This window comes from Bufo gargarizans, chromosome 3 (genome assembly GCF_014858855.1).
Source record: "Bufo gargarizans isolate SCDJY-AF-19 chromosome 3, ASM1485885v1, whole genome shotgun sequence".
Classification (NCBI taxonomy): Eukaryota; Metazoa; Chordata; class Amphibia; order Anura; family Bufonidae; genus Bufo; species Bufo gargarizans.
Window position 1 is genome coordinate 66,515,785 of NC_058082.1, and position 25,356 is coordinate 66,541,140.

Genomic DNA, 25,356 nt, shown 5'->3' on the forward strand with positions numbered 1-25,356 from the left:
AAACAAGGGTGAGAAACAAGAATACAAAGTATGAGTCCTAGGAGACCTCAGAGTATCATACACAACTTTTCAGGTCAATTAGATTTGGGTACAGTTGATTCAGATCTGAATTGAATTTGTTAATGGATTTGGCCGACTCAAACCCGGATTGAATTTTGCGCGATTCGCTTATCTCTACTAAACAGTATTGATGCAAAATTACTGACATGAAAACTGCCTAATGGTGTATACCCTAATTATTTTTCTTTCAGAATCTTTATAAGTGTGAAAAATTAAAGGCACATGGTTATACAGTGTAGACCTATATAATGTTATGTTGTACTACATGTATCTGTAATATGGTCACACCCATGACACCCCTTTCTGTTATCAGTTCTGCTCAGTGGTCAGATTGCCTTCTAGTTGCAGCTTCACTAGAACAGCAGCAAGTGCACTTTCTAACAATGTACTGTCCATTAATATCCTCTTGTCTCCTACTCAAGGAGATGTAAGGATCAAGGGACTTTTAAGACATATTCCTGAATTTTTCTCTATAACAAATAATTGAATGTACTGAGTCATTTGCAGCAGAATGTAATACAGGTATAGCTTGATGTGGGAGAGCAGACATCTTCTACCTACTTTATTTTTTCATTGCCCTCAATGCTGATGGGAGTCATGCTGCTAATATGACCACCTTCTATATTAAAATGTGTAATTTCGGTAAATTTTTAATATAGTTTTGGGACAGGGATGTCAAACATTGTTGTAATATACTTTATTAGGTAAGGATATTTTTTGTACTAGAAAACAGGGTATAAGGAGTCTTCTTATCAAAGCTCTGTTGTTAAGTAGAGTCTGTCTTTAGCATTCTACTGAGCACTTTACAGACACTGTCCCCAATGGGGCTTACAATATAAGTCCCCTATCAGTATGTCTTTGGAGTGTGGGAGGAACTCTGAGTACCTGGAGGAAATCCATGCAAACATGGAGAGAACATACAAACTCCATGCACGCCAGTGCTAACCACTAAGCCCCCGTGCTGCCCACCTGTCTGACTTGTTACACACAGACGTCTTCAGCGTTCAGTAGAACACTGAAGACAGACTCTCTTAGCAAGGCTCAGTTAGAAATTTGCTAAGAAGACTCCTTACACCCTGTTTTCTAGTACAAAGAAACATCTTTCCTAATAAAGTATATTACAAAAATGTTTAACATCCCTGTCCATACACTATATTAAAATAAACTGAAAGAACAGTTACACTTTAAAGGCAAACTGGTTATAAGAGCAATAAAAACCCACAATATTAAATTGTTAAAATTATATGAATTACACCATGCATTCTCAAATGAACCCTTAACTGGGTAGTTACCTAACATCTACTAGGTAAACAGTATTATACAAAAAGTGAAAAATATACTAATGTACTCATATGGATTTAACACATTTATATTCAGTAATGTCCTTGTAAATGATTATCAGGCCGATATAATGTATGTAGTATAACAATCATCAGCCTAATTTAATAACAATAATAAAAGTAGAGCTGTCAAATAACATTGTTTCAATGTACAAAGTGGTAAAGCAGATGAAATTCAAGTATGAATCTAGAGAGAAAGTGTGAGAAACAGCATGGATAATCTAGATGTGGTGTGGAATGGTAATCTAGTCAACCATAAAAATGCCTATAGAGGTATGATTAAGTGATGATGAAAGTGGAGAAAGCAATAGAAGGTGGAATATATAATATCCTCTCATTACAATGACCATGTAACCTTCATACAGACTTAGCAAATGACTAGCCATGAATCTAGATCTGTGCAAACTGACAATACAAAAGTGAAGAATACAGCTTTCTCATTAAAAGAAGCCTTCAGCATAATTTGTGATTTTGTTATATTATCTATATACCAGTTCTATGTTCAGGGAAGTAAGGTAAATACTTTGCACTTATACAGGAAGAGAAAAACCTGTCTACTTTCTTCCAGGAACAGCACCACACCCGTCCAGAGGTTGTATCTGTTACTGCAGCTCAACTCCAATGAAGTGAGTTGGGCTGAGCAGCAATACCACACACATCTTTTGTACAGGAGCAGCACTAGTTTTGGACAGAAGCCATGTTTTTCTAACATTTTAAGTTGTTTTTGTGATGTAAATTTTCTCTTCCACTAAAATTCCAAGACATAACTTACTCAGGGTCACAATCGACTCTAAAAACCCCAACAAGCCATTGCAAGAAAGTGGGTGTTGTTCCCTACTCACTTCACCTCCACAGAAACTTGTATTTTCCATAGTATCTAAGTTATAAAATATAATATTAAGTAGTGATATAATATATAAATATGTCAAATATATATATAAATATAAAGTGATATAAAGATCTGTTACACCATTAAGACAACTTATCCCTTATCTTTAGGACAGGGGATAAGCGTCTGATCAGTGTGGGTATGACCGCCAGAGCCCCATAAGAACAGGGGGATGAAAGCAAGAGCCCCATAAGAACTATTTGAATGCATGTCCACCACTCCATTCAACTTTATGGGCTGCCAGAGATAGCAGTGTAGAAATACGCAGCCAACCCCATAGGGCTGAGTTGAGTGCAAGCTGGAATGGGTGACCACTGCTCCATTAATACTCTAGAGCATGAACCCCCATCCTCATGGTCAGTGGGGGCTCCAGCTGCCTGAGGGTCCCCTGCCAATCAGACACTTATCCCCTATCATTTGGATCATATAAAGGCTTACCAACTAAGCAATCAGCCTTTGGGGCATTCATAATAAAATAAGACAAGAGTTAAGCTTGGGGAACATACAATAAAGTTCTCTACATAGTGGAACATAAGGAATGACTTGTGTTTTAGACCTAGGCCATTACTAGCTTAGCGTTTGCCAGTTGTATGGCAATTGTTTAATTGCTGTGTTGACCGTCTTTAGCAGTATGTCACCCACATAAGCATTAGAGAAAAATGAAATACAACTGAAAGACAGGCTGACAGGTGGATGAGGAGTACCAAGACCCAAGAAGAAAAGAAAAGTGAATGAGTTTTGGAATAGGCCAGATGTTTGAATGCGCGTTCCTGGCAGTGTGAGAAAATGCCTGGCCAGTGACCAAATGGCATCTCGGATTCCCACCCTAGCTGCTTGTCCATTATCCGTTGCTGAAGACAAAGGACTGATAGAAGATGGGGAGGGGAGGATACTATTGTTCCAAGCGGCCCCTAATTATGGAAATCTTGTTAATCTATTCAGCAGCGTCCTAAACTGGTCTTTTGTTCCAGGTTCTCCTAAAAGCTATATAAGGAGAAACTCAGTGAATCACCAGTATAGGGGACAGAAGGACTTGTTTTAGTCCATCATCTACTATCTCCATCCAAAGGGCAAAACAAAATTCAGGGTGCAAATATTTGCTTGCTTCTGTCAAGCAATAGACATCATCCTAGACTCCATTTCTCTGTGGGGGGCAGCTGTGCCCATGTTAGCAGTAGGTCTGCTGTTTGACAGCCGTTTTTAAATGACAATACAATCTGTGAAATGAGATTACTGGACAGGGTACATTTTGTCGGTAATAAGGTTAATCAGACACGACAGAAACCATGGACATCTAATTGTCTCTAGCCCCCCCCCAATTTATTTTTTTTGCAAGAATTCAACTGTTAAATGTCCATTTGTGCATTTTTATTACTTAGATAAAATATATATAATACTAATAACGCGTAAGGTCGTGTGTATATATATATATATATATATATATACATATATATATAAACATACTATACATAACGATGGATATTTATAGAAACATGGAAATGTCCATTGCACTACTCACATCAAATCCACTGTGACTCATACTCCAAACGAATGATGTCCAAGTAGGAGGGGTCCCTTTGTTACATACAACCATATGGATTCACAGTTATGGTTGCAAGATTGATGGATTGTCCTTTTTGGCAAAATGTAACTAAAAACAGAAAGGAAAAAAAAAACAATTTGCTTAATTTTCTATTAAAGAAAAATACAGTCATATGTAGTTCCAATCAAACGGCATAGTTAAAAAAAGAAATGTGTTCAACCTGATTGCATTGGTTAAATAGAGATGAATGTCAGACATTAACAACTATAGCCACTAACTGCAATAATTAAGGGTGAATAACATTTCGCTAAATTTTTGATCTGTCATAGAAACATATGAAAAGTTTTGATCGATGGGGTCTGAGCACCGACTCCCGCCAATCCCTAGAACAAGGACAGAGAACAGCACAGATGCAATCTGTGCTGTATCAGTGGTTTTTCAAGGACCCATAGACTTCAATCGGCTTATTTGGTCCACATTACGGACAAAGGTAGAGCATGCTCCCACTGATATGTGAACAAACATTAGAATCAATGGTTACATGTGCTGCCCATGGAGAAGACGGACAGCACAAATCCTTGATTCACTGAAGTGTAAACGAGGCCTTATAGCGAACACATAGCAGTGTCCATCAAGAAATGACTGACACTTTAACAGGCTCATGTGAACCCCATCATGTGTGACAGCTTGGACCATTTACTGCTTAACATGGCTGAGATCATCATATAACGAGCTACCTACACGATTAAGACAAATTACACTTTAACAGACATCTCCACATTTGAAGTAAAAAATTTCAATTGCAGATAACTTTTTTGTATACAATAGTCATACTTTGCCAAGCTTTTTTAGTTATATTAATGTCCCGATTTATCGAGGAATCAAGTGATTTGTGAAGTGAAAGACCTTTTTGTGAAGATGCATGGGTTAATATAGAGAACAAAATGATTATCCATATGGCAGCTGGTTGACGTCTACTTGTTCAAAAATATATGGGCCGCCAGGACACTACTTGCCAAGAAGATGCATTTCTGAACAGGTGACAGTGCCTGAATGTCAAGCTTCTGACAGGGACAGCTAGTCCATTGCTCTCCTCACTAATGACCAGGGGAAATAAAAGGCCAGTCATTTTGACGACTATGGGCTGACATTTTTTAACAAGGTCCACTGTACCACACAGAAAGGCCCCCTTATTATTACACTCATATTTGGAGAACACCCAGACACTACGGTCAAAAGATTAAAAGATAGAAAAGCTAAGAGCTTGTTTATACAGCTTCAGAATGTAGACTGATTAAATCCTGTTTCCCAGGAGGAATGGGTAAAAAGGAAATCTCATCCTTAACCCACATACTTAATCTTCCTGATAGCATGCATCCACGGAGTCATGCACAACCATTTGATTTCTTGACAATTTGTCTCCGCAGCAAGGCGAGAGAGTCACGGACGCCTGGGATATGAGATCACCTCTATTGGGTGTATTTGTACCAGAAGAACAAGAGGAGTCATCAGGGCAATCGAGAGTGAGAAACCCCGGTTGTGAAAAGATATTACTTTTGTAGAACCAAAATGAATATAACACACATATAAATATTACATAGATTACAGTGCATTCTGAAAGTTTTCAGACCCTTTTACTATTTCACATTTTGTTATATATTGTGGCCTTGTGCTAAAAAAAATAAAAAAAAATGTCCTTATCATTCTGCACTCAATACCCCATAATGAGACATAATTTTAGAAATCTTTGCAAATTTGTTAAAAAGAAAAAATTATATTTTGCATTGACCTAAGTATTCAGAATCTTTGCTATGACACCTAAGCTCTGTTTCTACACCTTGCCTGGACATGATTTGGAAAGACACCCCCCTTTCAATATAAGGTCTCACAGCTGTAAATTGATGACAGAGCAAAAACCAAGCCACGAGGAGGAAAGAACTGCCTGTAGAGCTCACAGACAGGATTGTGTGGAGGTACAGATTTGGAGAAAGGTACAAAGATTTTCTGCTGGACTGAAAGTTCCCATGAGCACATTGACCTACATAATTGTTAAATGGAAGAAATTTGGAGCAACTGGGACTCTTTTAGAGCTGGTTGCGCAACCAAACTATAATTAGAGGCAAAGGGCCTTGGTAAGAGAGGTGACCAAGAACCCAATGGTCACTCTGGCTGGGCTCCAAAGATCCTGTGTGCAGATGGGAGAAAGTTCTAGAAGGTCAACCATCACTGCAGCACTCTACCAATCTGGGCTTTATGACAGAGTGGTCAGAAAGAAGCTTTTCCTCAGTAAAAGACAAAGGCAAGCTCACCTGGACCTAAAGGACTATCAGACTGTAAGCAACAAGATTCTCTGGTCTGAAGATACCGAAATGTCCTCAATTCTAAGGGTCATGTCTGGAAAAGAAACTGGCACTGCTCATAACCTGTCCTATACCATCTCTACAGTGAGCATAGCATGGTGGTGGCAGCACCATGCTGTGGGGTGTTTTTCAGCAGCTGGGACAAGGAGACTGCTCAGGGTTGAGGGAAAGCAGAATAGAGCAAAGTACAGAGATATTGTTAGTGAAAACCCTGATCCAGAGTGATCTGGACTTCAGACTGGGCAGAAGTTCAAACAAGACAAAGATTTTTCAAAACTGGTGTAAAGAAAAACTGGCTTACATACTGATAACAACCAATCAGATTCCTCATTTAATTTTACAATGGGGCTCTGAAAAAAACCTGACAGAGCTTGAGAGGATCTGTAGAGAAGAATGACAGAAAATCCCTAAATCCAGGTGTGCAAACCTTGTGGTATCATACCCAAGAAGCCCGAGGGCTGTAATCACTGCCAAAGGTGCTTCAACTAATTATGTCAATGCAATGATTTTAGTTTTTCCTTTTTAATAAATTATAAAAGATTTCTGACATTCTGCTTTCACTTTGTCATTAAGGTGTATTTAGTGCAGAATGATGGGGAAAACTAGATTTTTTATTTTATTTTAGCACAAGGCCCTAATATAATAAAATGTGAAAAAGGCAAAAAGGGGCAGAAGACTGTCTGAATGCACTGTTTACTTCTATGTACATGCATGTGCATCTTTACGTACAAACTCATATTTCATAAACATCTCTATTTATGCTGATTAGATTCAAAATGTCACACATGAGGCCACATGGGGAAAAAAAAAAGAATATTGTGCTGGAGATATAGCTGGGTTTCTCTTCCCTTGGCACACACTCCTGCAGGTCCCCTTAGATTCTCCCCTGTTTGATGCTGCTTCCTTCATCCACATCCCCTCTTCGAGGACAGAAAGTTCTGCCCCCATTTTTCTCCATCCCTTGCCATCTCTAAGGTGGAGCTGAGCATAGATTCACACTAGACCCTATCTATGGTAGGTATGGATCAGAAAATTTATCAGAATAGCGGTGTAACAATATTGCTATTGGTATAATATGGGTCTACGACATTGACATTTGGGTATTTCTTAAAACATAGAGATTGCAGATTTTCAACAAAATGGGAAACAACACAATGCAGTCCAAGGAGAAATGAAAACCTTGTAATGGTGGACGCTCCGATACCTCAGTGCCAGTAGTCATACAGCCAATCAGTGCATAAAAGAGGACTGTCCTCAGGCCATAGCTTTGTAAGACCAGACATACACGATTTGAGAGTAGCTTTCTCTCTAGTCCCACCGTACATCCACGTTGATGTTATTTACAAGTTGCACTACGGAAATCACTATAAATTGGTAGGTATTATAATTTTTGGGTTGTAACTGTGAACTAGAGGGCAAGAGTTGACTGCTATCTCAGAGGATACTGCTGTAAATCACTGCAATGTTCTCGTGCTGCCGATGGACAAATATAGAAACAACTCTTTCTGTCTTGATACATTATCTCGCAGGGGATATCCCAGGTCTGATTTAGCTGACAGCATGAAGTATATGTAATTTGCAAGTTACTGGAAGGCAAAGCAGAATTGCCTATTTCTTAGGTTATCTACTGTTATTTAATCTATCGACTCCTTTTCGTGCTCCTGTTTCCTCCGCGCTGCCGCCTGTGGCTCCAGCACTATTTAGCCATTTAGCAGAATGTAATCTATGTGTGCGCCCTTCCCAGCTGTCATTTCATGCCCAACATCAATGGCTGCTGTTATGCTAATGAGAAGTAGGAGGCTAATTCAGCATTCTAGTTGCGTGAAAATTGAAAAAAATCAATCAGATCGCTGTGCTTTGGTAAGAGGCATCAACGGTCATTGCAAAACTTTCTGTTGGAAAATGTTTGAGATGAAACAATGAGAAAGCTTCATTTTGTCTGAATTTTTAGCTTCGAAGGGTAAAAAAAAAAACAAGCTGAAAATGCACTTGTTTACGACAATTGCATCTCATTGTATCCAGCAGCTTAAATAAAGAATTGGCTAGGTACGTGTGCAGGCTGTGAGTAGTGCTTGCAGTCCATTACTTTGCTATAACTCATTTTCTTCGGGCTGCGCTCCCCCTCAAATGATGAAAGGAAAGTTGGAAAAACCACTGCAAATATAACACAATTTGATTAGGAAAGAAAAGTGTGTGGCTGGCCCAGTGAGGCAGAAAAACATTTCAATCTTGTGTCAGGCCTGAATTCATGTTTCCCCTTGGGTGTCATATTCTGTCCTATAACAAAGTGAGCTTTACTGTTTGAAGACTCCAGCATGCAGCTCTTCTGCATTCAAGAAACCAGTTCTGTAACCGGAGATGCCGAATTAGGGAAAGTCATGAATAAAGCATCAGTAATGTCTCAGTCTTCTAAATCAATCAAGTTATAGATTGCTAGCTCATATGGGCCAAGCTGGCTCTCATATTATATCTGCTCTGCAGTATATGGATGAATGCATTAGATTTTCTTATTAATATGGATTATTACAATGAATAGTATGAAGGCAAAGGCACGTGAATCTGCAATGTTATGCCTATGTACTACATGTCCACTGTACATTTGTTCAAAACTTTTATTTTTCCAGTAGGTCTATCTGCCCTCTGTTTTAAAACAGTTGGGTATTTTGATAGATTTATCTTAATTTACTTCTGAAAACTGGTGTAAATATCATCTGAAATCTATGCAGGCTCACGGCTCGTCTAGATTTCAGTTTGTGGCGCATGGACAGGCCAAAGATGCACCAAATATATTATTAAGTGCCTCTTAACAAATGCATTGCAACTTACTTGGACAGACTTTTGCCGAAGACTGGGGTAGGAAACATCAGTCTTATTAATCAGTTTGTCGATCCATGACCCTTGCAATATTGCAGGACACGAATGGATCCGATCAAAACTAATTGTATATAAGTGGAGTAGAGCAACTTTAGAGTATATAATGTATTAACACATGGGGGGAGGGGTGTACAAAATAAATACAATGAAGGTACAATCATTAAACAAATAGTAATAAAATAACTAAAACCAAAACTGTTTATTCTGAATTATTATTGTTACTTATTACTTATAATATTATTACTATTATTATTATTATTATTTGAGAAGTTTTGTTATAATGTTACTACTTTTTTTACACCAACTTAATTCAGAAAAGACCCATTACAGTTTACAACATGGTATTCCAGACTGCATTCTGTCTCAGCAACTTGCTTAGACATCTGTTAATTTGATTAGCTCTAATGACTCTGAACGAACTGGATTCTTCATGGACCACCATTTCTTTCACCATAAGGGTGTTTAGCAGTCATGTGTGTATGCATTTAGCAATGTTGTTCATGTAATCTAGCACCCAATTGCCCATTACCCCCCCCCCCCCCCCCCCCGATGTAAGAATAGCCACAATCCACATAGCAAAGCCCTCTACTTATTCCCATAGCTGGAATTTAAACTGAAATCAGTGCAATCCACGTCCACTCTGTCCCCTCATATATCAAATACAGAGCAGCTGGACATCACTAGGAAATAGAGACCAGCCAACAGGCCATCCTCCATCTGTGCCATTTCAGGACCTTAGTTCAGGGATGGGAAAATGAATATGTATCAGAGCTGACTGAGGACAGCTGAGCATCACCCATCTGTTCACTGGGACACAAGAGATCCAGGGAGACTCGGAAGAGACTCCCGCTGCGGCTTGTACTGAGCATTGATAAAAGTAACTGTGTCAGCATTTGGGAGAATGAATCAAACTGTTAACACATCACCTTCCATATCAATGGTACGTTTATCCTAATTGTGCAACTAAAAAACTTAAACAAGTCATGTGAAAGAGTAAAACAAATCAATAAATGAACAAAAAGACCCAAAACATATTATAAACACTATTGTAAAAATTTAAGTAAAGATAAAAATATCAATACATTTCCACCTCTACATTTCAATTGTGAAATCAACAGATAAGCCATAAATGTATGATAGATAAGGGTCCTATCTCTCAGACCCACACCTATCTCAAGAGCGGAGTCCTCCCATCCTGGTGGCTATTGCTAGTCTCCACAACCAGACCAGAATTGAATGTAGAAGTGGATGGGATTACAGAAATGGACAATATTTCTGTGCTATGCTGCTTCCGCATCTCCTATTCACTTCTATGGGAGGAGCTCATCTAACCCAGCTCTTTCCGTAACCTTAACCACCTCTGCATTCAATCACAGCCTGGATGTGGTGACCAACGGTCACATAAACGGGATTGGAGGACCTCCTTTCTTTCTCCAAGAGGTGAGATCCACATCTATCAGACATTTATGCCGTCTCCTGTGGATATCCCAAGATGAAGGAAGAAGATATAAAGACATAATACTAGACCACAGAGAATCTGTCATTCTAAGTAAGGATAATTATTCTAGATTCTAGAAAACTGAGCCATTGTTACCAACCCATCAAGCTGCTAATCAAAAGGCAGGGGAATTTGCCAATAGGAATCACATAGACAGCTCTGGATCACTTTTCTTCTAAAGGAGATTTGCAATCAATGAAGTCATAATGTTGACCCATCTACTGAATACAAAAGGAAGGCATGAGAAAAGGTTCAGCCTAAATTCACCAATCCCATGTTGCGTAATGTTCTTGGGATCAAACATAAATGGAATAAATGCAAGAGTCTCAACCTTTGAATGATCCACAATAATTATAAAAATTCTCAATTTGGGAAGGTTCTGGTTGAAGATATGATATTACAAATCTTGTGAATTAAATGACTGCTTTTAGGTATTCTCTATAAAGGTGCTATCTTATAAGAAACAAATAATGTGTGCCTTCAATATGGTTTACATAGACTATGGACAATGTATGGGCTCAATATGCAGCACTAAGAGAGGCACTTATTGATCCTTTGCTATTTTAGTCATGCTCTAAAATTGGTGGATGGAAATTCCAAGGTTTTCCGCGTCTACTTTTATGTGGTTATTTCAACGATTCTCCCTAGGAGAGACAGTTTGTGTCAGTGGGGGCCTTATGGACCCCATCAAGGGATTAGCTGGTCGTAACTTTGCAGCTACACTGGGACATGGCTGTAAAGTCAGTGTGAAGGGGATGAGGAATGTCCTACATTTAAGAAACAAGTATAGCTGGAATGCAGAATATGTCCATCACATATGGTAAATTCCTTTTCCACTTCCACATAGACGCTTCCACACTCTCTGCCTGGTGACCCCTACAGGCCCCTATTATAACAACAAATGGAAAGATCTGCCCAGAGCTATGGCTTTACGTTCTCAGCTAGTTTATGAACTGGAAAGGACAGAATCTGCAACTATCAATGACTTACACATATCGGACAGCTCAGCTTGCTTCATTGTTTGTGACACTTTCAAATAAAGGACTATTAAAACTGACCACCTTATTACACGTATTAAGACTGAGGATCTTTTCTGCATTTCTTTGCAATGTATTCATCTATACGTGTAATAGGAACATTCCAGCTATGTAACAAGCATGACTGTAATATAAGGGTACACCTGGATTGTAACAGAATGTGCTGTGAGGTTAAACACAGAAGCTTCTTAAGTGGTGCACACAATGGTCAAGAAAAGTATATAAACGGTATAATTCTATAATTCATCTATTAGGAAACACTAAGGCCCTGAGTTATCAAGACCGGTGAGTGCTACTGTATGTTGGTCTTGATAGGGCCTGCGTTGCTGGAAGGGGTATGTAATTTATCACAAGTTCAGGCCTCATTCATAATGACATGACTCCTCAGGCAGTCCTATTGCATCTCCAAGCTCTTTCTGTGGTAAATAATAATGAATGTGCCATGGCCGATTGCCCCACCCATATTCCCTTCGAAAATTGGCGAGAGTGACATAACAATGCCAGTTGCGACAAATAAAGTTGCAGAACCAAGGTAGGGAAATAATAAAATCCCTCCTATTATCCTATTATCTTTAGATTCTTTTTCTTTTTAGTAGCTGACAAAGGAGTAGTGTAGTAACCACAGAGCTCCAACTAAATTGAAAAATTAAAAAGAAAACACAATGCATTTGCATTCTGAAGCAGCTTTAAGAGGAACCTGTCACCATGAAATATGGAGCAATCTGCAGGCAGCAGGTTACAGAGCAGAAGGAGCTGAGCAGATTGATATATACATTTGTGGGAAAAATCTATATATCAATCAATAGTAGGCCACAACAGGGACTATCCTCCCTAGCATCGCGAGTGACGCTAGGGAGACTTGTTACCATTGCAGCTTGCTATTGGCTGCAAAACTTCCAAAAGCATATCCCCCGGCCCCCCTTCCCCCCCAAGTCACTGGATGTTTTGATCTGCATAACCGGGAGATGCAGCGGCAGCTGTGGAGAGATCAGGAGCAATGTGGGTGCCGAGGAGTGGGGAAAGTATTTTAGATAGAAGCCCTGACTATAATCACCAGAGCTAGATGAGATCTTGTACATCAATAAGAAAACAAGTAGGATAGGTTCGCACCTGCATTTTGGTTTTCCTGTACTCATTTCCAGCAGAGAAGCAGGCTACTGAAATTACAGTATCTGACACAGCTGAACACCACTGGAGCCCACCGCCTACCCATTCACTATAATGATGCATGCAGTGGTATTTTCCATAAGAAAGCCAGCATTCATACCAGAAACCTGCTGCAAACCCAACAGATTCCATTATAGTGAAAGAGGATCCTGCAGGCCCCCGCACTGTCTGGCTAGGCCGAATATGATAATTCTGGTTGTCTGCTCCTTTGCCGGACCTGAATATGGGAACATCAAAATGCAGATGCGGACATAGCCTTAGACAGCAAAGAAACAGTGCCTCATGCTGGATTCTAAGTATGGTACACCTCTTGGTTAGTCAAAATTTTGCACCCAAATTTTTGTGACATGAGACATTTTAAGCTATGCCCCCTTTTCAGTGAGGTAAAAAAAAAAAAAAAAGAGTCTAAGGCTGGGGCTACATGGTGATCCTGGGGTTGTGGCTTGTGACAGCTTACAAGTTGTGCAGAAACCCCATTCCGTTCTATGGCTTACACTGCTACACAGCAATCCTTGGTCACGCAATGGGTGTCAAACCCAAGATTGCCGTGTAGCCCCGGTCTAAAACTCATAATATTCTGGAATACGGTATATCATGTGTATTTGTCTATATATCTATCGTAATAATCAGTTCAATAGCTACAAGGACTAATAAGATAAAACATGCATTTTTAATACAAATGGAGGAAATATTTCTGAATTCTATCAGGGAATCTCCCATTCTACAACAATTAAAGATAATTAGTGGGTGCTCATTAGTGTATGGGGAAGCTCAGAACTCATTTTTTATCCTGAATTTAATTAGTGACTATATCCTTTTCTCCTCTACAATGTTATTTAAGGCTACCACTTTCATGAATGTTTTATGACCCTACCCTCCAGGAGAAGAATGAATATGAACCTAATCCCTCTAGAACTTGTTTTAAAGGTAAATGTCTAATCACATCTGCAGTCCATACAGTGTGCATTTAACTCCTTTCACCCTGTGTCCATTATCAGGCAATTCTTCCTGGCATATGTGTTCTCAGTGTATTTTAATAGTAGGTGCATGATAGATAACATGTTCAAAATTGAAAGAAGAAAATCATTTTATTAACAGAGGATAAGGAAAGCTCTATTGTGTGCAATAATCTAAGGGACACATGTGTTACCTATATTGTATCATCCGTCTTACCAGAGCATAATGTTCTCCCCCCAGAAAACTGGCCCGGAAGGAATTAAGGCCAGTAATAAACAGTTCTGCTATTATATCCATGCATCATTGTGCTAGGTCTTCTTGATAATATCCTGGAATGAAGCTGACCTTGAAGAGGGTAACACCGTTTTGACTTATACGTTTATCTGGATAGAACATGTCTCCATGTGGTGGAAAGATTAAAAATTACATTCCTAATAATCTCAAAATGTGGGCATAGCGATACAGTTCCAACAGGAGCAAGTTAATGCTATATTTTGCTGATAGTTAGATACAGGGCCGGTGCAAGGATTTTTGCCGCCCTAGGCAAGATAAAAATTGCCCCCCCCCCCCTTATCAGATGATCTGCCCATATCATGACATCACATATGTTCCACCCCTTTCTCAGCATTTAAATTAAAAGAGAGTTATATGTTGCAATAAAGCCCCCTATTAAGAGGAGAATAACTACCATAACTTAAGCCATAGCTAAAGAAACAAGCCTGGGGCAAAAAACAATAAGGCCCCCCCTTCCCCCCGCTTACTAGAGCGGCGCCGCAGCATGAGGGGCGCTGCCGGCCACTTAACAAACGTGTTTTTTTTTTAAACCGGACGGTTCCGGCGCCCCCTGCTAAATTGCGCCCTAGGCGGCTGCCTAGGTCGCCTTACAGGTGGCGCTGGCCCTGGTTAGATAGATAGATAGATAGATAGATATAAAGCTTCTGAGAAGCTGGTAGTCCGTAAAGTGGCTCTGGGAATGGGGATTCATTCTTGCCTGAGTGGAGGGTCATTTTAACTGTAGTTCTGCCATTCTATAAATGAACCAGGCAGGTCAGGATGAACATTGTTATACAGTCCCACCAAGAATGAATGGGGCATTGTTGCAGTTTCTTGCACAGTGGATGGCCAGAACTGGCACTTTGCAAGGAAAAACTGTGAAGGGGCTGCAGCACTAAACCAGTGGATTAGTGAGATCCTGCCACTCACAGCCCAACTTCTGGGGTGGAAAACCCCTTTAATAAAAGTAGCTTTCTATGTGACTATGATTAATAATATAGTAAATATCTGTGGCTGTAATCTGTGAGGAGACTCCTGAAATAGCTCTTTAAAGGGGTTTTCCAACTTTTTTATACTGATGAACTATCCTCTGGATAGGTTATCAGTATCTGATCGGTGGGAGTCTGACACCCTGGACCCCATGCTGATCAGATGTTTGAGAAGGTCACAGGCCTTCTTGCATGTGATGTAATCGGTTACGTGGCCTAGGTGCAGCTCAGTCCCATTCAAGTAATTGGGGCTGAGCGCGATACCAAGCACAGCCACAATACAACGTACGGTACTGTGTTTGGGAAGCTGAGAGGAGGCTACGGCGCTCACTGGAGCCCCGCTGAGCACTGTCCATGACTTTTGCCTGCCTAGCACCATCCTTCTCTACATCTGCCCTAATGTTTTCTGCGCACTATTTCTAGTGACTCTGAACACTAATTGATATGCTAAGCTATGGCTTAGAGAGGTAGATGCACTAAAATGAAACTCTCTACTATCACTGCCCCTACTGTATCTTTATCAGAAATTTGATAAGGTATACATATTTGGTATTATTATAAATATATAATACAAAGAAAAAATATTAAGGAAATCTAAAAATATTTGGATAGACAAAAAAATGAATCACCGTTAGCACTTCAAAAGGTCACATTGTAATGGACACACAGTCATGGTTTTGAAGTGAAAATGACTTATTGCCAGGAAAATACTGGTAGATGGAAATACTATTCAACTAGAGGAACACAAGCTCAGACTCTATGTGGAATGTAAAAAATGGCAATTATCTAAAAATGTAACTATACCCATCCATGTTTATGCCTCTGGCACTGACACAATAAGCCAACCTGCATGACTTATTCTACATCTTATGAACAATAGAACGTTTAGAATCTTGTTTGTAATGCTGATACACACCTTATAAAACCATTACCAAATGAAATTGGGACAGCTATGGATAAAATAGATCATATGCAAAAATATAATACATGTCAAGTGAGAATTGTACTGGTGGTATATTTTAGTTTTAAGGTGGTATTTTGAAGAAGCTGCCTCTCCAGACAAACCATATGTACCATCTATTTTAATCACGTTTCTTACATGAGCACAGGAGAGTCAGCTGCAGGGGACACCCAGTGTCTCCCGTTCTCAAATATCAATGCTAAGTAAGCATACGCTTCAGTTTGATGATGCCTTTTCTAGGTGGCCACTTTTAGATACATCTCATATTCTCAATACCGTCAGAAAGCTTAAGGGGTTTATGGGAAATGTTAAAGGATTTACTTTAAATTAGAAGCTGTAAAGTTTATGGCAGTAACAATCTTTATTTAGCGGGTGTTGGGGCATCCACTTGGCAAATGAGATTCGATGTGGATAAATGTAAAGTTGTCTGGGTACTAACAATCTACATGCAGTCACTAAAATAACAGAATGCAATGCCAATCAGCTGCTTCTAAGGTCAACAGAATACTGTTACGTATTAAAGGAGACATGGACTTGAGGGACAGTGGCGTAATATCACCACTTTACAAAGCATTGGTGTGGCCTCACCCGGAATATGCAGCTCAGTTCTGGGGACAAGTTCATAGAGAGGAGGCTCTGGGGCTGGAAAAAGTACAAAGAAAAGCAACTGAACTGATAAGGGGCACGGAGGGTCTATGTCAGTGTTGGCGAACCTATGGCACGGGTGCCAGAGGTGGCACTCAGAGCCCTCCCTGTGGGCACCCGCACCCTGGAAAAAGTCTAATATGCCTTAGACTTTTCCTGCCATTCATCAGCGCAGGGCGCACTATGAACAGCACAGGCAGGACACTGAATGTAGCTATTATAGCTAAGTGATAAAGTACATAGAAGATATACTATATTGGACTGTAATATTCAGGGTAAATTGCCGTGTTGGCACCTTGTGATAAATAAGTGGGTTTTGGGTTGCAGTTTGGGCACTCGGTCTCTAAAAGGTTCGCCATCACTGGTCTATGTTATGAGAGATTAAGATACTTACATTTATTTAGTCTTGAGAAGAGGCATCTAAGGGGGGCATAGGGTTTCCCCTTCCCTTCATTCACATCCTCTCCCCTCTTTTTTAACCATACTAACTATAAAACTACGATATGTGTAACTATTAGTTGATCGAAAAAAGAAGGAAAAGTATAAAAGAAAGACTGATACTTCTCTTCTCCTTTGCATCCATTCCTGTGTTTGGCTCAAAAATCTGCCACAAAAATAGCTATCGTGATTCCAGGTTGTATGGTAGCACACAGAGTCTCTATGTAGACAATCTATCTGCCGTGATATGATGCCTCCATATGGCTTTGTATCATGTTGGCATTTTCTGTGCAATATCTGCCATTGCATAACCACAATACTCAACACTTGGGCCTTATTCTTCATGAAAGTTCCTATAAAAAATACTCAATTTCACATACAGGGAGTATTTATCAAGCCATGCACTCCAGAATTCTGCCTTCTGCCTTCAAATGGCAAAAGATAAGGCTTTGAGACATTTTGGTCTTATCTGCAAAAAATGTAGCAACTTTTTTCATGTTTACACCACTCACTCTGGTTTTAAAAAGTGGGTGCAAAAGTGTTGTGGTTAGCCCATGAAGCTCATTTAAGCCAGATTTATCAGCTGCCACTTTTTAAACAAAGTCGTAAAAATTGTCACAATCTTACTACACTTTCTACACCACCCCTTTACTTGAGTAACATTGCATAGAAAAAGTGAACTAAATTTATCAAAGATTGTTCAAAATTAGGCACCAGTTATGTTAATGCAGACTCTTGCAAAACTGACTTTAAAAATTCCCCCACAATAATGCTCCTCCATAGACTAGGCTCATGAAATGTCTGTCTCTGTATTTAAAAATTTCTGTTTTTCAAAATGGGCATGTATTTGTGTCATATATTTAGTAGATGTTTGAGATGTTTTTTTACTTAAGAAATACAGAAAACAGTTTGTGTCGGAAAATGTTCAACAACACGTAACTGCTGAAAGTGCTCTTGCCCTGTTCAAAGTGGAAATAATGGAATTACGTCCAAACCGGTCTATCTCATATGAAAAAGTGAAGGGTTAATTGCAGTTCTTGAGGTATCTAAAAACAGTAAAATGTATTTTTGTAGCAAGAGAGAAAATAGAAAAATGTATGTTATACTTGGAACAAAACAGTACATAAATGCACTCAATAAGCAGTGAACCAAATCTTAAAACATACTTTACTGTACCTTTATAATGAATGACATTCCAGGGAGAGTGACCTAACTACACTTTTATAGTCACTTTCTCCAACTACACCTCCCCAACAATTATTTCCCCTATGGACATATCCTTAGGCTAGTTCCTTCATATAATTCCTACCATATGGTAATCTAATGGCTTCCTAATGCAATTCTCTTACACAGCCTAAAGCCAGCAAAGGCTGCTCCAGTTATTCACCAAGAGTTGGATAAGCAAGTTCCTGGCTGGACATGTTAGGTCTTCTACCAGTGCAATGAAAACTGCAGATGTTGCCACACTATAGCAACTAACCCAATAAGACTCATTTTCTAAGCCATAACAACTCACACTATTTTTTATAAATGAGGCCAACTGGGCCATAAGTCATGGCCTGCTGCAATCTACAGCCTTGTTGGTTCTACCTCTTTGGATAAAGATATCATTACTCTAGAGCAGAAGTCCTCAATCTTTTTTTTTTTTTTTTTTACCGTGTGAGCCACATTGAACATTCAAGGATGGTTGGGATCTACATTAAACTCAAAAATGAAGAAAATGCTGTATATTGGTTCTTGAAGGTTTGTGAACCATTCAGAATTTCTGTATTTCTGCATAAATTCTACCTAATTAGATTTTCAGACTTGGACATTTTTTGTGTAGCATCCCCTCTTCTTTTAACAATAGGCTGTAAATCTCTGGGAAGTGAGAAAAACAGTTTTGGGAGAGAAATGTTATCCCTTTCTTATTTGATATAGAATTGCTGGATTTCTCATTTCATAATGTGCTAAATGTTTTCTATTGGTGGAAGGTATGAACTGCAGGCAGGCCAGTTCAGCACCCGGACTCTTTTTCTGTGAAGCCAATCTGTTGTGATGGATGCAGTATGTGGTTTAGCTTTGTCTTGCTGAAATATGCAAGGCCTTCCTTGAAAGAGACTCTTTCTGGATGAGAGCATATATTCTGAAACCTCTATATACTGTTCGGCATTGATAGCGTCTTTAAAGTTGTGTGAGCTGCCCATGCTATAGGCACTAATGCAGCCCCATACCATCAGAGATGCATGCTTTTGAAATGTAGGCTGATAACAAGCTGGCAAGTCCTTTCTCCTCTTGAGTCTGCAGGACACAGCAGCCATGGAATTTCACATTTTGACTCATCTAACAAATTGCTCCACCAGCTGTTTTTCATTAGTCTCACGCTTTTTATTGTCCTATCCCAACTTTTTTGAAATGCATTCCTGCCATTAATTCGGTAATCACTCCTGCATCTTTAAAAACATTTTAAAATAGCAATCCGAAGTTGGGTTTGGTACCGATGTGATTTCAGATTGATATTTTAAAAGTGTTTTTGAACACACAGAAGTGATTACCAAATTCCTTCACCAAAGTCTTGCGCGATTTTAATTTGAAACTAATTTTGCCTACACAGAGACAATACATTTTAATGCTGTACGCGGAGACAGCATTGAAACCAAAGTGTTTGAACAAATCGACTTTGGATCTGTGATCCAAAGCTTGATTCGCTCAACACTTATTATCACCCTCTCTAGTAATGGTTGTCCGACTAAAGATCCTGCGAAGACCACGGCACGTAAGAAATCCATGGTAACCTCTAAGCAACCAAAGGTCTGTACAACATTAGCTAATGTTAATTTTTATGAGTCCACCTTCAGGAGGACACTGAACAACAATGGTGTGCATGGTAGAATTGCAAGAAGAAAGCAGCTAATCTCCAAAAACAAGATCACCCAGACAAGGCTGGAATATTGGAGCAATGTATTTTGGACGAATGAGACCAAAATATAATTTTTTGGTCTGTCTACCAGATAATGGTTAAAGAAATGTTTTAGAAAGTCACAGTCCTGACCTTAATCCAATAGAAATGTTGTGGAAAGATCTGAAGTGAGCAGTTCATTAGAATAAACCCACCAACATAACAGAGCTGAAGATGTTTTTGTATAGAAGAATCGTCTAAAATCCCTCCAAGCTGATGTACAGGACTAATCAACATTTACTGGAAATGTTTATTTGCAGTTATTCTGCACAAGGAGGTTACACCAGATACTGGCAGCAAAGGTTCACATACGTTTGCTACTCACTGACATGATATTGGATCATTGTCCTCAATAAATAAATGACAAAGTCTAACATTTCTTACTCAGTTTGATTGTTTTCGGTTATCTTTATCTACTTTTAGGACTTGTGTCAAAATGTGTCTGATGGAATTTTAGGACAAATTTATGCAGAAATGTAGAAAATTCTGAAAAGTTCACAAACTTTCCCAGTACCACTGTATACAGTATATTAATGTAGAAAAACAGGAACTCATGGATTTGGAAATTTTTACCTGACCAAACTTTTACACTAGTATAATACCATCCAAATCGGTAATTGTTTGGTGGCTAGGATATGTTTGTAACAATGTCAATTGTAAGTGCGTTAGTGCATCAGTACGGAGTAGGTTGGCTATCTTGTTGGCTAAGTGCGATGCCTTGAAGGCAGCTTAGGTAAGGTGCTGGCTCTCCTTAAAGAGGCCAGCTGTGTATGGAAACTTAAAGGCAATGCTCCATGGGAAAAAAATATATGCAGAAAAAATATGTGGAAGCAAAGATCCAATGTATCATACATATGTTAGGGTACTTTCACACTAGCATTAAAGTTTTCCGGTATTGAGTTCTGTCACAGGGGCTTAATACCAGAAAAAAATGCTTCAGTTTTATCCTAATGCATTCTGAATGAAGAGCAATTCCGTTCAGTATGCATCAGGATGTCTTCAGTTCAGTCTCTCTTACGGTATTCGACCGGAAAAAATACTGCAGCATGCTGTGATATTTTCTCCAGCCAAAATTACTGGAACACTTGCTGGAATGCCGGATCCGGCATTAATTTGCATTGAAATTTATTAAACTTATTTGGACCTGAATTGAATTGAACGGTTCATTAGGCTGAATCGAACCTCAATGGAATCTTTTAAAAAATCCCTCATCCCTAAAGTCTACATAATTGTAGCTAAATCATGGTATGAAAATCAACACAAAAGGAAAACATTATTATAATAAGGGCTTATGCACACGAACGTGCTCCTCACCGCTCCGTATCTTGTGGACCCATTCAAGTGAATGGGTCCGCATCCGTGATATGGAGCGCACACGGCTGTTTGCAGACCGCAATATGGGCACCGACCACACACGTACATGTGCATGAGCCCTAAAGGAAAGATGAATGTTAAAAATACTGTACCAGACAAAATGCTTGAATCACCACCACAACTTTGCATGGAAAAATTCAGATTTCAGGCCTCAGATGATTTCCGAAAACAATCATCCTACAACTGGTTAAATTATAAAAGATCCTAGAAAAAAGGGAAGAGGTAATGCAGGTGAGGGGACGACTGTAGGAAGCCTGGGGAAAGATTTCAATCAGCCTGTGAGTCTGACCAGGACAACCCTGTCACTGCTCCAGAGACTAAGAGGGAGCGCTGAGCAAAATTGGCAGCAGTGGAGCAGAAAACACTCAGATAAGCCAATTTTCCAGGAATGAAGTCAGCAATAATGCTTATGCATCCACCAGCTAAATCGCTTTCAGTGTAAACATCTTAATGTAAAATACATTGTGCAGAATGGAGGTGCAGACGGTTTGATAAAAATGTGCTCTCTCTAAAATAAAGAAGTGACATTTAGGAAAATGATCATAGAAACCCTACTGTGTATCTAAGCGAGGTGCAATAATGTTGTCATTTTGAAATCTACTCAGGACAGACGGGTTGCACTTCTGCTGAGTAAAAGAACAATACACAAACTTTATATCATGAGATCATTCTCTCCAGCTGAATCATTGAAATCGTCTTTCTGGTTCCTACGGTACTAGGAGATTGGTTTCATATCATATATGCAATAATTGATGAATGATTCATAAATTAAAAAAGCAGAGTCTAAACAATTCTTCAATTCAGGGTGCAGCTATGGGGGGTGCAGAGGTAGCAGTCGCACCTAGGCCAAAGTGCCTGAGGTAGTCCATAAGAAATAGTGCTCGTTCACATGACCGTATGGCTTTTTCAGTGTTTTGCGGGACAGTTTTTAATTGATCCATTTTTCCGTCTTTTGTTTCAGTAGTGTTTCAGTTTTTTCCTTCCGTTTTTCCATATCGCATATACAGTATACAGTAATCACATACAAAAAATTGGGCTGGGCATAACATTTTCAATAGATGGTTACGCAAACAGTACAATCCATATGTGTTCTGGTTTTTTTGCGGACCCATTGACTTGAATGGAGCCATGGAACATGATTTGCGGGCAATAATAGGACATGTTTTATCTTTCAACGGAACGGAAATACGGAAACAGAATGCATATGGAGTACATGCGTTTTTATTTTTTGCGGAACCATTGAAATGAATGGTTCCGTATATGGAAAGCAAAATAGGGCCCGTATACGGAACGCAATTTTTTTTCGTGTGAACGAGCCCATAGATGGTAAGCTCTTGCGAGCAGGGCCCTCACTCCTAGTGTTTCAGTTGTATATTAGCTAGTAACTTTGTGATGTTTTTTGTTTTGTACATGAACCCTCTGAATGTGTAAAGCGCTATGGAATATGGTGGCGCTATATAATTAATAATAATAATAACTAGATATGATTTCAAGCCAACATCCTGTGGCTCCACCCACTTTTTAAAATTTGAACCCAAGTCACCCAATGACTGACTGTGCCAAATTTGAGGACCCTGCCATTAACAGTCAAAGAGCGGCAGTAATTTGAATTTTCCCATATAAAACAAATTGCTGAAATGTGATTGGCTGTTAAAGGCTCCACCCACACTCACCCAGTGACCCATGGTGCCAGTTTGGGGACTCTGGCTTTCATATTGTAAGAATAACAGCTTTTTACATTTTCTCATTGAAGTCAATAGGGAAAATCTGATTGGTTGTTTATGGCTCCGACCACTTTTTAAATTTGAATTCCCGTCACCCAGTAACCGAATGTACCAAGTTTGAAGACCCTGCCATTAACAGTGTAAGAATGGCAGCATTTTAAATATTCCCATTGAATAGCACTAGGTAATATTTGATTAGATGTTTTAAGCTCCGCCCAGTTTTCCGAATTTTAAGTCCAGTCACCCAGTCATGGTCTGTGCCAAGATTGGGGCCTCTGGCTTTAAAACTGTGAGAATGGCAGTATTTGAAAGTTTTACATTGAAGTCAATAGGTGAAATCTGATTGGCTGCCTTAGGCTCCACCCACTTTCCCTAAATTTTGACCACAGTCAACCAGTGAGTAATTGTGCTAAGTTTGGGACACTTGGCATTCAAACTGTGATAATAGCAGCAGTTTATCTGCTTTTCATTAAGGTCAAAGGCTGAAATCTGATTGGCTGTTGTTGCCCTAACCCTTTTTTTCCTAATTGTGAACCACAGTCACCCTTACTAAGACTTTAAGGTTTGGGAATTATGGCATTTAACGTGTAAAAATGGCAGCAGTTTTATTGTTTTCTATTGAAAATCAATGAGGGAAATTTGATTGGTTGTTTCTGGCTCCGCCTACTTTTATAACTTTGAAGTGGAAACATCCAATGACCACATTTGTGATATTTGATGTCCATGACATAAATAATGTGAGAATGGCAGCATTTTTAGTTTTTCCCATTTAAATCAATCAAATAAATCTGATTGGTTGTTTTTGGCCCCGCCCACTTTTCAGAATTTCAATCCCAGTCCTCCAGTGACCAACCGGGCCAAGTTTGAGGACCCTGCCAATAACAGAGCAGCGGCAGTTTTAAATTTTCCCATTTAAACAAATGTCTGAAATTTGATTGACCCCAGTCACCCAGTGACCGACAGTGCCAAGTTTGGGTATTCTGGCTTAAATACTGTGAGAATGACAGCAATAAAAATTTTCTCATTGAAGTCAATAGGGAAAATCTGATTGGTTGTTTGTGGCTCTGTCCACTTTTTAGAGTCCCCAAAATGTGACATAAATTTTCAGGTTGACCCCATGACTAAGTGACCCAAGTTTGGTGAGTTTAACTTCAAAGCTGTACGAGTGGCAAAAGTTTACAATTTTCTAGTGAAAGTCTGAGACAAAAAGTGGGGTCTTCGGGGGGACGCCCCAAGGGGCCCGGAGGGTGGGATGAGTTAACAAAGCACAATCATCCTATTCGGGTATGTGCCGAACAAGTGTGCAAAGTTTGGTAATTGTTCTCCTAAAACGATGGGAGGAGTAGTGTATAGAAAATAGCTATATTTTCATTGGCCGTTTCTATTTACGCCCACTTTGTGGTGTCCCCTCAAAATTTACCCTTTTATTCGGGTTGACACCAACAATATGTGATCCGAGTTTGGGGAGTGTAGCTTCAAAACTGTGTGAGTGGGAGCGATTTTAAAATTTTCCCTGTCAAAGTCAATGGCAAAAAAGAGGTCTTCGGTGGTCCGCCGCAGGGGCCCGGAGTGTGGGATCGCTTATTAAAGCACAAGCAACTTACTTCACTATAGGTCGAAGAAATTTGGCATTTGTAACCCCAAAACTGTAGGGGAAGTAGCGTATAGAAAAAGAGAAGAATAAAACGGAATAATAAGCTGAAACTATCGAATAACAGTATGTTGGCTTTTTTTGAAGCCAACATAATTATTATTATTATAAGACACCAGTATTATAAATGGCACAGATCGGTGGGGAGGTGGGTACACCAGATTTTTCATTGCTTCACGTTACGCCTTTACTTCAACTTTTACAAGTGACATTATCACTACGCATACGATAGATATATCATGTGAAGGTTTCTTCCAGAAGCATCCCCACTGCTGTCTATGAGCTGTATGTGGTATTCCAGCTTAACCCCATTTAAGAGCATATATCAGTAGGATGAACCGTATTAAACCAGGCATACTGCCTGGCAGGGTTGATCCTGCTGGTTAAAATGATACCTGTCTTGTGAAAATCAGTTGCAGCATTCTGGAGAAAAAAACACTTTCATTCTTTACATAAACGAGGTCCTCAGTGCACCAAGGGGTGTGGCCAGCACTGAAAAGGTGAGGAGATTTGGTGCACTGAGGGTCTAGGACCTACCCTTGGTGCACTGAAGCCCTAATTTGCATAATTAATACAAGTCATTTTTTATCTGCAATGTCACAACTGACTTGCACAAGACATCAATTAATTCAGCTTGG

General features: G+C 39.5%; 1 protein-coding gene across 1 annotated transcript in view; it reads right to left on the reverse strand.

The window, feature by feature from the left end:
- Positions 1-25,356, reverse strand: part of LOC122932745 (fidgetin-like) — an 83,872-nt gene that overhangs the window by 19,753 nt on the left and 38,763 nt on the right. The window contains exon 2 of the mRNA XM_044287340.1: positions 3,809-3,940. The gene's annotated coding sequence lies outside the window, so the exon portion shown is untranslated. The remainder of the gene's footprint in view (positions 1-3,808; positions 3,941-25,356) is intronic.